The sequence below is a fragment of the Ictidomys tridecemlineatus genome, chromosome X, assembly GCF_052094955.1.
Source record: "Ictidomys tridecemlineatus isolate mIctTri1 chromosome X, mIctTri1.hap1, whole genome shotgun sequence".
NCBI classification, from domain to species: Eukaryota; Metazoa; Chordata; class Mammalia; order Rodentia; family Sciuridae; genus Ictidomys; species Ictidomys tridecemlineatus.
Window position 1 is genome coordinate 51,076,281 of NC_135493.1, and position 14,044 is coordinate 51,090,324.

General features: G+C 35.3%; 1 protein-coding gene across 8 annotated transcripts in view; it reads left to right on the forward strand.

Moving 5' to 3' along the window:
- Fam133a (family with sequence similarity 133 member A) overlaps positions 1-14,044 on the forward strand; it is a 73,025-nt gene that overhangs the window by 20,747 nt on the left and 38,234 nt on the right. For 3 of the 8 annotated variants that reach the window (XM_040283701.2, XM_021733652.3, XM_040283699.2), the window contains exons 3-4: positions 8,880-9,006; positions 11,242-11,332. The exons of 3 other annotated variants lie outside the window; for them this stretch is intronic. The gene's annotated coding sequence lies outside the window, so the exon portion shown is untranslated. Of the gene's footprint in view, positions 1-1,679; positions 1,887-8,879; positions 9,007-11,241; positions 11,333-14,044 lie in introns of those variants that run through there. 2 more of the 8 variants (XM_078034467.1, XM_040283702.2) reach the window with 2 other exon arrangements.

Consider the following 14,044-nt stretch of genomic DNA (forward strand, 5'->3'; position numbering starts at 1 on the left):
GCTAAGACTGTGGCAACTGAGAGAGACAAAGGGTGGCAGTGCCAAAGCATCAAAGTAAACAGACAAATATAGAAAGTAAGAGTAGTCAATTTATCCCAGTCAGCAGCTGATACTTCAAGTTTTTACTGTGTGTAGATTAATCAGCTGAGATTCCTCAGGGGTTACTCTTGGGACTAGTGAGAAGCCTTTTAGCTCCTTTAGTGTTATATACCACTTGTGCCATCTACTAGGATGGGTTGAAATTTTGTTGACCATGTGTAGCTTCCCTTGGAAGTATTAGGAACATTTTTCTTTTTATTTACCAACTTATAAAAATATTTATATTACTCAAATATGCATTACCTTATGGAATTTAAGAAGTCAATAGTTCTTAAATTTATAATTAGCAATTGATATTTTAGTATTTTAACTTTGTAAATTAACTAAATGAGGGTTGGGGTTGTGGCTCAGCATTAGAACACTCGCCTAGCACATGCAAGGCCCTGGGTTCAAATTTCAGCCCCAGGTAAAAATAAATAAATAAAATAAAAGTATTGTTTCCAACTATAACTAAAAATTTTAAAAAATATAACTAAATGACTTTTTAACAAATACATTGATAAAATTAATCTGATTTATGTTTAATCTAATTTACTCAATTTTAATTAACTTAAGGTTACCCATAAAAACCAAGGTATTGAACAAGTGTAGTTAACAGTTCAAGTCATCTGTTCTGCCAAAGAAAAGTCTTAAAAGCATTGGGTATTACTTTAAACATTTTATAGAAACTAACATTCTGTTGATTGTTTGATCACCTAGAAAAATGTGTGGGTTAGTAATTTTAAAGACATTTTTATTTTTATCTGTTTAACTAATTTAAATTGAAATTTTAAAAAATGTTTAAGTTATATGGACTAAGAAGTATTTGGATCAATTATTAATTTAGGCATATTCATTTATAAGCCCATTTTGATACCATGTACATGATATATATAGACACAACATAAAAAAACATAGCATTTTCTTGAACAATTGACCTCTGAACAAAGACGGCAGGAAAAACACAGGACTAAACCTTCCAATTGGACAAAACAAGACTAATTGGAACAAAAGGTATTAATTCAGGCACACGGGAACAAATGTGAATTTATCATAGAAACCATAAATTTAAATAAGTCAGAGGTTTTGAATAAAAAAATGACATGGCCATTAATTACTCTCAAGCTGTTATTGTTGTCCTTTAAAATCATTCCTTGTTCACCCCCCCCCAAAAAAATCTGAATATCCTTTTGGTATTGCTCTAATTCCTTCCTTAGTTTGAATAGTGAGATATGCAGGGCATTTGGAGGAGTGAAAGCCACATAGCTAATTTAGATTTTCTTTACCCCTCATTGTTGGCATCATTTCTGGAGGACAAGTCAGGGAGTTTTGACCTTGAAGAGGCTTAAGTTTGAGTTAGAACACTAAAAGCTTTTGGATAACTTCTTGTGTCCAAATAAAATAACAGGATTTTATAATCTCTTGGGCTCTTTTTTCCTTTTATCCTAGGACTTTTACAAAATATTTTAACAAGGGGCTGTGATTGTAGCTCAATGGTGGAGTGTTTGCCTTGCATGTGTGAGGAACTGGGTTTGATCCTCAGTACCACACAGAAATAAATAAATAAATTTTAGTTGTAGATGGACACAATACCTTAAGAACAAAGCCCAGAGGGTCATGTGGGGGAATTTTGGTGTCTTTTCCCCTTCTGGCATCCTCTTTCTCTAGACTAAAGGTTTTGAAGCTGAGCTGCCCATTACGTGAAAGTTCCCACCCTGAGATGGTGTCACAAAATGAGGGGGAAACACATTCATCTGCCTGGCTGCTCCCTTCACAGAGACTTAAGTGGTTCTTTGCATCTGTGGCAGGTCAGTATAAGTCCCTGACCCTAACTAATCTTGCAGGGTGGGACTTTTGATCCCCTAGGGTTTGGCATTGCCTTAAACCTTGTGAGGTCAACCCAGAACCACAGATTAGGACTCACTGAGGCTCCATAGTATAAAGACTGTGGAGCATAGACTCTTTGTTATGCCAATCTCTCTCTCTCTCTCTCTCTCTCTCTCTCTCTCTCTCTCTCTCTCTCTCTCACACACACACACACACACACACACACACACACACACACACACACACACCCCAGAATTAACAAACAGACCTCCTGAGTAAGCAAACCCTGTACTGAGTGACTCCAGTCATGGGCAGATGTCCCCAGAGGACTTACCAGTTTGATGTCCTGTCCTGAAACCTACTTCCATTCTCCTTTGGGAAGTAGTGAGAGCCAGGGCCAGCATGGCTCAATTGAGTTTCAGGATGTGGCAAGTCACCAGCCAGGAGCCATGGCATTTTCAAGTTCCTCGACAATGGTAACAAAAAGGACCATCTTGGATGATGGTTCCCTGGCCAGTGCACAAAAATACATTACTGAAAATACTGAAAATTATGGCACTGGAAAGAGACAAGCAGCACTTGGAGATGTAGAAGAGCAAAGTTTATTCAGCACCAGTGTGGGCCCAGTGCAATCTTTTCCAAAGTCTGAGCACAGCCCTTTGTTCTCAGTATCTTTTCTACACCAGAGACTTCAGGGTTTCAAGACTTTATCATGCAAATAGCCTTAGCTTCTCCCCCTTTCTCCAGCAGCTCTGGTTCCTGCTCTAGCTGTTGAGCAAGCATGATTTCAGAAGCAGAAACTAACAGGTTGCAGCTATTTACAGAGATTGAAAAGAAACATCTTTGGAAGGAGTTGCTGCTTTAGTTTGACTAGGTTTCTAATTTAATGTGTAAGATAGACTGAAAGCAGCACTTGAGCTATCAGTACCACTAATACTGTGAAATAGAGATGAAAACAAGTGATGGGAGTTAATTTTTACAGGGAGTAGTGTGAGAAGTTATGTATATTTGAGATGAGAAACTAGAAAAAAATTAGTAGTCAGGGTTAGAGATATAGGCTTATATGTAAAAAGTGTTAGTACAGAGGGAGAATTTAAACGGCTACATACTGTGGGTTTAAAGAAAATCAAACCTTAAAGGAAGGTCACCATATTTTTTCTATTTGTCTTTGGGTTTTTTTAAAAAACAACAGTCTTACTGAAATATAACTTGCATACCATAAAATTCACTTACTGTATGTATATAACTCCATGGTCTGGGTAAATTTATTGAGTTATGCAACCCTTGTCATAATTCAGTTTTAGAATTTTTCCATCTCCCCCCAAAAGATTTTTGGGGTCTGTTACCAGTTAACTCTTGCTTCCATATATAGGCTTTAAAAACATTCTTCTGTTTTCTGTTTCTACAAATGTGCTTTTTCTATACATTTCATATAAATGGAATCATACAATATGTGGCCCATAGTGTCTGGCTACTTTCACTAAGCATAATATTTTTTAGGACAAAACGATTATAGATCAGTATCTTGTTCCTTTTAATTGATTAATAGTATGGATACATCACACTTTTTTCATCCATCAATGGGGGGATTTTTTTTTCCAGCTTTTTTGTTATTGTTAGTAATGGTCCTCTGAATATTTACATTCATGTCTTTGTGTGTATATGATATAATTTTTTATGAGTACATTCCTAGGAGTAGAATTACTGAGTTGTATGGTGTTTTAGTCAGCTTTTGCACTGCTGTGACTAAATCACACAACCAGAATAACTGTAGAGCCCTTATTTGAGGGCTCACAGTTTCAGAGGTTTTAGTCCCTAGAAGCTGGGCTCAGTTCCTTGGGGCTCAAGGTAAGGCAGAACATCATGGCAGAAGAGTGTGGCATAGAGAAGTGGCTCACAAGGTGATCAGAAAGCAGAGAGAGAAAGAGACTCCATCCTCCAGATAGGAAATATATACCCCATGGCCATGCCCACAATGAATCACTTTCTATAGCCCCACTCCACCTGTCTATAGTTACCATTCAGTTCATTCCATCAGGGATTAATCTACTGGTTAGCTTAAGGCTATAACACAATCGTTTCTCATCCAAACTTTCTTAAATTGTCTCACACATGAGCTTTTGGAGGATACCACATCTAAACCTTAACATAGGGAAATGTTGTGTTTAACTTATTAAGAAACTGATAAAATGTTTTTCAAACTGGCTGTATCATATTACATTCCCATCAGCAATGTACAAGAGGTCCACTTTCTCCACTGCCTTGTCAACACTTGGTACCATTTTTAAAAATTTGTTCTAATTAGTTATACATGATAGCAGAATGCATTTCTATTCATTGTACACAAATGGAGCACAACTTTTCATTTCTCTGGTTGTTATAATGTAGAGTCCCACCACATGTGCAGTCATACATGTACCTAGGGTAATGATGTTCATCTCCTTCCACCATCATCCCTGCCCCCATGCTTCCTCCTCCTCCCTCCTCCGCTTTGCTCAAATTTCCTCCATTCTCCCCACACACACCCTCATTATGGATGGATGCTGGTATCATTTTTTATAGTCATTCTAACAGATATGGGGCTTTTACATGCATTTCCTTGATGATTAATGATGCTGAATATCTTTTTATGTTTAGTCATATGTATGCCTTCTTTGGTGAAATATGTATTCAAATCATTTACCCATTTACAAATGGTTTTATTAATGTGTTATGAGATTCTTTCAAATATTCTGGATACAAGCCCTTTATTACAGCTGTGGTTTGCAAATATTATTTCCTTGTCTGAATGTTGCATTTTTAATTTTTTTAATAATGACTTTTGAGAAGCAAAAGTTGATGAAGTTCAATTTATCAAATTTTTTATATGGATCATGGTTTGTTGTTGTTTATGGTACTTGAGGTTAAACTCGGGAGTGCTTTACCACTGAGCTCAATTCCAAGTCTTTTTAATTTATTTATTGTTTTTTTAAATTTTGAGACAGGGTCTTGCTAACTTGCCCAGACTGTCCTCAAACTTGTCATCCTCCTGCCTCAGGCTCCCAAGTTGCTCAGATTACAGTATGTGCCATCACTTCTAGCTCCAATTAATCATGTTTTAAATCTTGTTTCTAAAAATATTTTCCCAACTTAAGCCCATGGAACTTGTCTCCTATACTGACTAGAATATTATAATTTTAGCACATACATTTGAGTCTTTTAGGCTTATGATCTATTTTGAGTTAATTTTTTGTATATGGCATGAAGACTATTTTAATATTGTTGTAGATATTCTGGATCTTTTGTACTTTTATATAAATTGTATTATCTACTTATAGATTTGTGCAAAGAAGCCAGTTGGAATTCTGATAGGAGCTCTATTTATCAATCATTTTGAGGAGAATTGCCATTTGGATAGTTTGAGTCTTCTAATCCAAGAGCATAAATGAATTCTCTCTCCATTGATTTAGATATTTCTCTAAGCTGTGCTTTGTAGTTTTCAGCATAAAAGTCATAGTAGAACTTCTAAACTGAATAAGCTGGGAGTAGTGAGTATGGGAGAAGCTCTGGGACACACATACTCACTTTTTTTAAAATCCGAGGTCAGTGATGTTTCAAGTAAAAATGCTTCTCAAATGGATGTATGTTTTGGTTAATTTCCAGAGTGATGAAATGGTTTTTTGTCCGGATTTATAGTTCTGTTTAGGGAGATGATTTTCTCATCTCCTTGACTAATTGTATCCAGAAATTTTACAATCTGTGTATTTTTATGAGCATTTGTGTTCCAATTACTTCCAACTCCAAAAGACCTATGACATAATATTTACTAAGCTGTGCCAATTAAATAGTGTGTGCAAGCTGGATGCAAGCAGTATACAATATTTACATAGCAATCTATTTTATTTATATGACCCTACTGAAAGCTGAACTGTGTATATGTGTGTGTGTGTGTGTGTGTGTGTGTGTGTGTGTGTGTAATGTCATTCAGATATATGTTCTCTAATTTCAAAAATTTCTTTGGAATTTTTGTTAGAGTTATATGGGTCTCCTTTTACCGTTTTATGATACAAAGACATTTGTTTATTTTTGTCTTTTTCTTGGTACTGGAAATAGAACCTAGGGATACTCTACCAATGAGCTGTACCCCCAGACCTTTTTATTTTTTATTTTGATACAGGCTGTTTCTAAGTTGCCCAGGCTGACCTCAAATTTGCGATCCTCAAGCCTTAGCCTCCTGAATCACTGTGATTACAGGTGTGCTTCACCACATGCAGCAATAATTGTTAATAGTAACAATTCTAACAATATGAAATTATATCAGTACAACACATTTATCATTCTGAAGTATGGTTAGTATCACATTTGGTTTTCATAAAAACCTACAAATTAGAGCCAACTTTCATATTATATTAATGTTAATACTGGACTTATTTTAAAATAGAGCCAATTTATTTTATTAATATAAAGACTAGCTTATAGTAATACAAGAAGTATAGGTGAGATGCAGCACTAGAACCCTTTTTGAAGTCCAAAGCCCTCCTCAGTGCAACACATATCCATGCATTTTAGTATTAATTTACTTTTGTTAATTTTTACAACTAGTGTTTAATGTATTTTAAGCATTAGTAACAATAAGTATTTGCTTCCTTCAGGTTTTCCTTTTGAAGCATTTTCATAATCTAAAAATCTTGGACAAAGATTGAGCAATAAATTATCTAGATAAATGGACCATAAATATAATCTTTATCCAATTCAAATGGTGATTGTATCTAGTATAATAAACACTTCCTATGTATTAAGTCTTTCAAAAAACAGGGGAGTTATTTTCTTTAAAAAGGAAAGGAAAAAACGGAACTAGAGAATAAACAAACCATTGGGTTAGCAGAACAGAAATCATCTTACTATGTTTAGAAGGTTAGGGAAAGATCAAAAGAAACTACTGTAGAGATGCAAAAAGATGAATATGGCAATATAATTGACATCTTTTGCAAAATATATTGTATATTTTTATTCATTATAAATTCATTCAAAATATCTTTGAAACAGTTTGAAATTATTCTACAGTTACTATAACATTTACAATGTAAAATCTCTGCCCGTACACTTTTACCATGATTAGGTACAGATATTATAGTGAATGTTCTTAAGAACTTAAAATTTACTACTTTTATTTTAGAAATTCTGTGTGTTTTGTAAAACTAATATGATTGAGCCATAAATTAGGTGAATTAGGAAAAATTAAAATCCCCAGTGAGAAAAACTGCCTGCAAAATTAACCCAGGTTTCTGCTTTTGAGTAGATAATTTGATATGGAAATACAATTTTATTTGATTCTAAAGGAGGCATATATATATACCATGATTATAAATTTGAAAGGTAAAATCTAATTGAGAGATTGGATTACTAGATAGAAATTTGCTATATAGGGGAAAGTCAGAAAGCTAGTTGTGTGTTTCCAGCATTGTCTAGGAAAGAAAGTGCTTGGGTTAGCAAACTGGAATGCCCCAATCCTCATCCCAATGGTAGGGATAGGTAAGTAAATAATATTGAATCTTGAGGCAGAAATCACTAAGAATAGCTACTGAATTCCCATTAATAATTTCAGGTTCAACAAGGAAATCTCTGATTATACATTTTTTTTGTATGTATTGCCTCTAATAGACACAGAACTTTCTGGTTCTCAAATCTAGCATCCCTGTCTTTACCATATATCCCATTATAAGCTAAAGAATGGACATTCTGATTTATACTTCTATATCTTGTGACTTAATGTACTATAAATTAGCTTCATGGATCCTGATACTATTGGCAAACTGATAGAATAACACATAGTGTTTCCATGGAAAGAACCAAATATAAGTCTAAATGGAAGATTACATAGGTAACATCATCCATAATTTGCCTTGAATAAAATAACTAGATAATGACAGAGAATATGGGAATGTTTCCTATTTATTGTTTCTTTTTTAAAAATAATGTTTTAGTTGTAGATGGACACAATATCTTTATTTTATTTATTTTTCTGTGGTGCTGAGGATTGTACCCAGTGACTTACTAGGCAAATACTCTAAGATTGAGCAATAAGCACAACCCTTGTTTATTGTTTCTTGATGAAACAATAAACCCCTGTTTATTGTTTCTTGATGGTAATGGTTTAGACTTTAGTTTATGACATAATTACCTGAGAATCCCCTCCCTGTTTTTTTTGTTTTGTTTTTGTTTGTTTGTTTTGTTTTGTTTTTGTTCTTGGATGCTAGGGAATCCAGCCCATGCCCTTGGGCTTGCTAGGCAACTGCTCTAGCCCTAAACCTAAACCCCTAGTCTGGAAATTCTTTTAAATTACAAATTACTAGATCCTACTCCTAGAGATTCTGATACACTTGATCTGGAATGGAGCACCACAAACGATATTTTTAAAAAAGAGGATATGATTCTGACCCTGATAAATCTTAAGCAGCACTGTTCTACAGAGAACTTTGCTAATTTAAAATAACTTTATGATTCTCAAAGGTTTTGGTTCACTGCTTGGCAAAATTTCATTGGTTTCTTTCAGGTTTCTGTTAATTGACAGTATTGGCAACACCATAATCAGTTTCAGGTGTATGATTGGTCAGGACTGAGTATTCAAATCTTAAGGGGGCAGTGAGAAAGTAGACAGGCCTAGGGGTGAGGGAAGACAAAATGGTTGCCAGCTTCGCCGTACTATGTGCTTCCTGGTTGAAAAACAGAAAATAAACTCTTCTGAGGAGGTCCTCTCTGTTCATGAGCAAAAGTGAATAGGTAAGTGGTGATGACAAGAGTAGCCTGGGAGACATTATCCCCTTGAGCCCCTACCCTGCCCTCTGCTCTGAGAATAAACTTCCTAATGCTATTACCACCTCACTGCCACCGAGAATGAAATGGTCTAAATAAAAGCAGTGTACTTCCTATGGAAATGCAACTTTATTTTCTTTTTAATTTATTTTTCTGAGATGAGGTTTCACTGTGTTTTACAGGCAGGCCTGGAACTCCTGAGTTTAAATAATCCTCCTGTCTTAGCTTCTGGAAGAGGGAGCTGGGACTACAGTGGAAGTATAACTTTAAGTGCCCTTTTTCCAAGGTTCAGATTGCTGTCTCTAAAATGTAAGTGATATAAACAGACATATTTGAACTTCCTTAGGAAATGAGCAACTATTTTATTGAGGATATGCATTTGGAAGATGGCTAAGGAAATGGGGGAGTGGGAAATAAAAGCAGGGAATTGGCTAAGAGTTGTATAGATTAGGTTAGAAACAGTGTGCCACAGAGCTAGGTTTTGAATCCATGAGACTCTATTTACTTGATTTTGTTAACTAGTGTGCCTAAGAATCACCTGAGGGCCAAGTTGAAAATGTAAATTCATGACCTTACTGCCAGAAATTATGACTTAGTAGATCTTTTATGGAATCCAAAATTTATATTTTTAAAAAGTATCCTAGATGACTCTGGTGCAGGTGGTCAGTGGACATTATTTAAGAAACATCCTTTTTTTTCCAGAACACTGGTTCACAATCTTTAGGATCTTAGGATTCCTTCACACTATTACAAATTACTAAGGATTGCAAATAGCATTTGCTAATGTGCTAAATAATATCTGATATATAATACCTACTGATATTTATGGTATTAAAAACTAAAACTGATGTTTACCATCATCATCATCATCATTATTATCATTATTTGGTACTGGGGATTGAACCTAAGAGAGTTTTGCCTCTGAGCTAAGTCCCCAATCCTTTTTTTCTTTTTTAGCTTTGAGGCAGGGTCTTGCTAAATTGCTGAAAGTTTCCTTAAATTGCTGCAACTGGTCTAGAATTTATAATCCTCCTGATTCAGCCTCCAGTAGAGCTGGGATTACAGGCATGCACCATGCCCAGCTCAATTGAGAAATGTTTAAAATATGTATTAATGGATTTGAAAATATCAAGAATAAACCCATTGCATTTTTTTTAAAAAATTTATTTTTTAGTTTTCGGTGGATACTTTATTTTATTTTTATGTGGTGCTGAGGATTGAACCCAGTGCCCCGTGCATGCCAGGCGAGCACATTACCCCTTGAGCCACATCCCTAGCCCCCCATTGAATGTTAAGTAGATAAAATTGTATTTAAAAAACTACAGCTTACAAATTGAAACTAGTGAGAATATTATTTTATATTCTTAAATTTCCTGACTTCTGCACATAGGCTTATAATGTGATGTTTTAAATGAAGTGTGTGAAGAAAATCAGACCTAATGAATATAACATAGAAAATAAAAGAACCCTGCAGACATCAAAAAAGACTCTTGGAGACCTCAATGGGTCCTGTGACTATACTTTGAGTTCTAACCTTAGAGTAATAGCTGTAATTGTTATCAGGAAGTTCTAAGTTAATTAGTCTGTATTTGCCATCAGAATTTTGGACACAATAATATAGAAAATTAATTCATTCCCTAGGTTGTTTATGGTAGGGAAAATTAGTAGTAGTCATAGTAGTAGTACCAGGTATTAAATACAGGGGTACTTAACCATTGAGCCATATCCCCCCCTTTTTTAAGAGACAGGGTCTCCCTAAATTGCTAAGGCTGGCTTTGAACTAAGGATCCTCCTTCTCAGGCTCCAGAGCTGCTGACTACAGGTGTGCACCACCATACCCAGCTTGCAAAATTATTTTGTAAAAAGTATATCGCTATTGATCCAGGCGTGGTGGCATGCCTATAATCTCAGCAACATGGAAGGATGAGGCAGGAGGATGACAAGTTTGAGGGCTATCTGGGCAATTTAGCAAGAGACTGAAAATAAAAAGGAATGAGGCTGTAGCTCAGCAGTAGATTGCCCCCTTGGCTCAATTCCCACTACTGCAACAAATAAGTATAGCTATGGTATCATTCTTGTTAATTTACTTTGTTCATTTGAAAACATTATAGAAATACAAAATAGGTGTGTAGAAGTTGGGGAAAATTTTTGTTTAAAGAGGCTGGATTTTAGAGCAATCATTTGATTGACTGTGGAGGGGGTTTCAATAGGCAATGAGCAAAGAATATATTAGATGAACAATTATAGGTAGAAAAAGTGAGAGCAGGAAGCCGTCTGTAATTATTTATAGTAAATATTTACAATTGAATAAATACCTAACAGAAAGTTCTCACCCACCTTATAAGGGGGTGATTTGTTTGCCTGAATTAAAAAAAAAAAAAAAAAAAAAAAAAACTTTTTTCTTGGTCAACACACTTCCTCAAATTTGGCTACAGTTTTTGTTGTTTCTAGTTTTAGTGTTAATTCTATATCTAAAATTTACTGCCAAGTTATTACAAAGCTTTAGAAAACGTTATTGCATTTCTTATTTATCTCTGGTCAAAGTGGTAGCACCTGAAAAGGAATCTGGAAGGAAACACCTTTGGAAAGGTGAGAGGAAAACCAAGAGTGTGTGTTATCCTGGAATCCTATTGAGGTGAGTGGCTCAAGGAGGGAGTGATTCATTCTGTCAGATGATACTGATTATCAAGTTAAGATAATGAGTTGATCCTTATATTTAGTGGATGTGGAAGCCATTAGATAAAATAAATTCCAGTGGAATGGTTGAGATGAAAGCCCCATTGGTATTAGCTAAAGAGAGACAAGGAAATAAATCAAAAACTCTGTATAAACAGATCTTTCCTGAAGCTTTGCTAAAAAGGGAAGCAGATATATACATCAATAGAAGAAATTGGGTTGGGAGATGGTTTCTGTGTTTTTAAATTAATAACATATTAGTCTGTCAATTTTTGAGAGCTTCCATAATGAGCAAAATGAACATAGATTTTTCCCTTATATAACCAATAATCTAATAGGGGAAAATGGTATTAAATGGATACACAAAAATTAAATAATTTTAATATGATGAGTAGTAAATAAAGCACAAGGCCCTCTCAGAGTATAATTTTTTTTAATTTTTTATTTTTTATTGGTTGTTCACAACATTACAAAGCTCTTGACATATCATATTTCATACATTAGATTGAAGTGGGTTATGAACTCCCAATTTTACCCCAAATGCAGATTGCAGAATCATGTCGGTTATACATCCACAATTTTACATAATGCCCAATTAGTAATTGTTGTATTCTGCTACCTTTCCTATCCCCTACTATCCCCCCTCCCCTCCCCTCCCTTCTTCTCTCTCTACCCCATCTACTGTAATTCATTACTCTCCTTGTTTATTTTCCCATTCCCCTCACAACCTCTTATATGTAATTTTGTATAGCAATGAGGGTCTCCCTTCATTTCCATGCAATTTCCCTTTTCTCTCCCTTTCCCTCCCATCTCATGACTCTGTTAAATATTAGTCTTTTCTTCCTGCTCTTCCTCCTTGCTCTGTTCATAGTTGCTCTCATTATATCAAAGAAGACATTTGGTATTTGTTTTTTAGGGATTGACTAGCTTCACTAAGCATAATCTGCTCTAGTGCCATCCATTTCCCTGCAAATTCTATGATTTTGTCATTTTTTATTGCTGCATAGTACTCCATTGTGTATAGATGCCACATTTTTTTTTTATCCATTCATCTATTGAAGGGCATCTGGGTTGGTTCCACAGTCTAGCTATTGTGAATTGTGCTGCTATGAACATCGATATGGCAGCATCCCTGTAGCATGCTCTTTTAAGGTCTTCAGGGAATAGTCCGAGAAGGGCAATAGCAGGGTCAAGTGGTGGTTCCATTCCCAGCTTTCCCAGGAATCTCCAAACTGCTTTCCAAATTGGCCGCACCAATTTGCAGTCTCACCAGCTCAGAGTATAATTATCAATCCTGACTTTTTCAGACATCAACAAAGGCTTTTCACTGGGGTTGTGGCTCACTGTAGAGCACTTGCCCCGCTCATATGATGCCAATCCTCAGCACCATATAAAAAATAAATAAACAAAAATAAAGTTAAACAAAAGGCTTTTATAAATGAATGACTTTCAGATTGTGCTTAGGGAAGGAAATAGTACATGGCCAAAGCCCTAGGTGGAAATAATATGATATATGAGAGATATCAAAAGAAGGTCATTGAGTTTAAAGTACAGGTGAGTGTGGAAAAAGGAAAGGTGGAAAAGGTAAACAGTGACCAAATTATTTAGGTTGCACCCTGTAGATTCAATTAAGGTCTTTGGTTTTTGTGCCATGAACACAGAAATCATTGACTTTATATGTAGGGCACACCAAAAATGAACCAGGCAAAACAGAAAGGTAAAAATTAAAACAGCAAACAGAATGGAAAAGTGAATTGCATGACAAATATTTATAGTGCTATCGGTATGACTTTAGGCCAATTATTTTGTGATGTTCTAATTTTATTCAGTTTTTAGTTGTTGAGAAAATTCTTTTATTTGTTCTAATCAGTTATACATGACAGTAGAAAGCTCTTTGATTCATTGTACACAAATGGGACAGAATTTTTCACATCTCTGGTTGTACATGAAGCAGAATCACACCATTCGTGAAATCATACATGTACCTTGCTAGGGTAATGATGTCTGTCTCATTCTACTACCTTTTCTATCTTTTTGCCCCCTCCCCCCACCTTTGCCCCATAAAATTTTCTCCATTCATCCCATGCCCCCCACATTATGGATTAGCATCCACTTATCAGAGAAAACATTTGGACCCTGTTTTGGGGGGATTGGCTTATTTTTGTTTAGCATGATATTCTCCAACTCCACCTATTTACCTGCAAATGCCATAATTTTATTCTCTTTTAATGCTGAGTAATATTCCATTGTGTATATATGCACCATAGTTTCTTTATCCATTCATCTATTGAAGAGCATCTATGTTGGTTCCACAGTTTAGCAATTGTTAATTGTGCTGCTGCTATAAACACTGAAGTGACTATGTCATTGTAGTATGCTGTTTTTAAGGAGTGGGCAAGCTGGGTCAAATGGTGGTTTCATTCCAAGTTTTCTAAGGAATCACCATACTGTTTCCAGATTGGTTTTACCAAATTTCAGTCCCACCAGCAATGAATGAGTGTGCTTTTCCCCCCACATCCTCGTCAACACTTATTGTTGTTTGTATTCTTGATAACTGCCATTCTGACTAGAGTGAGATGAAATCTTAGTTTTGATTTGCATTTCTCTAATTACTAGAGATGTTGAACATTTTTTCATATATTTGATGATCATTTGTATATCTTCTGAGAAG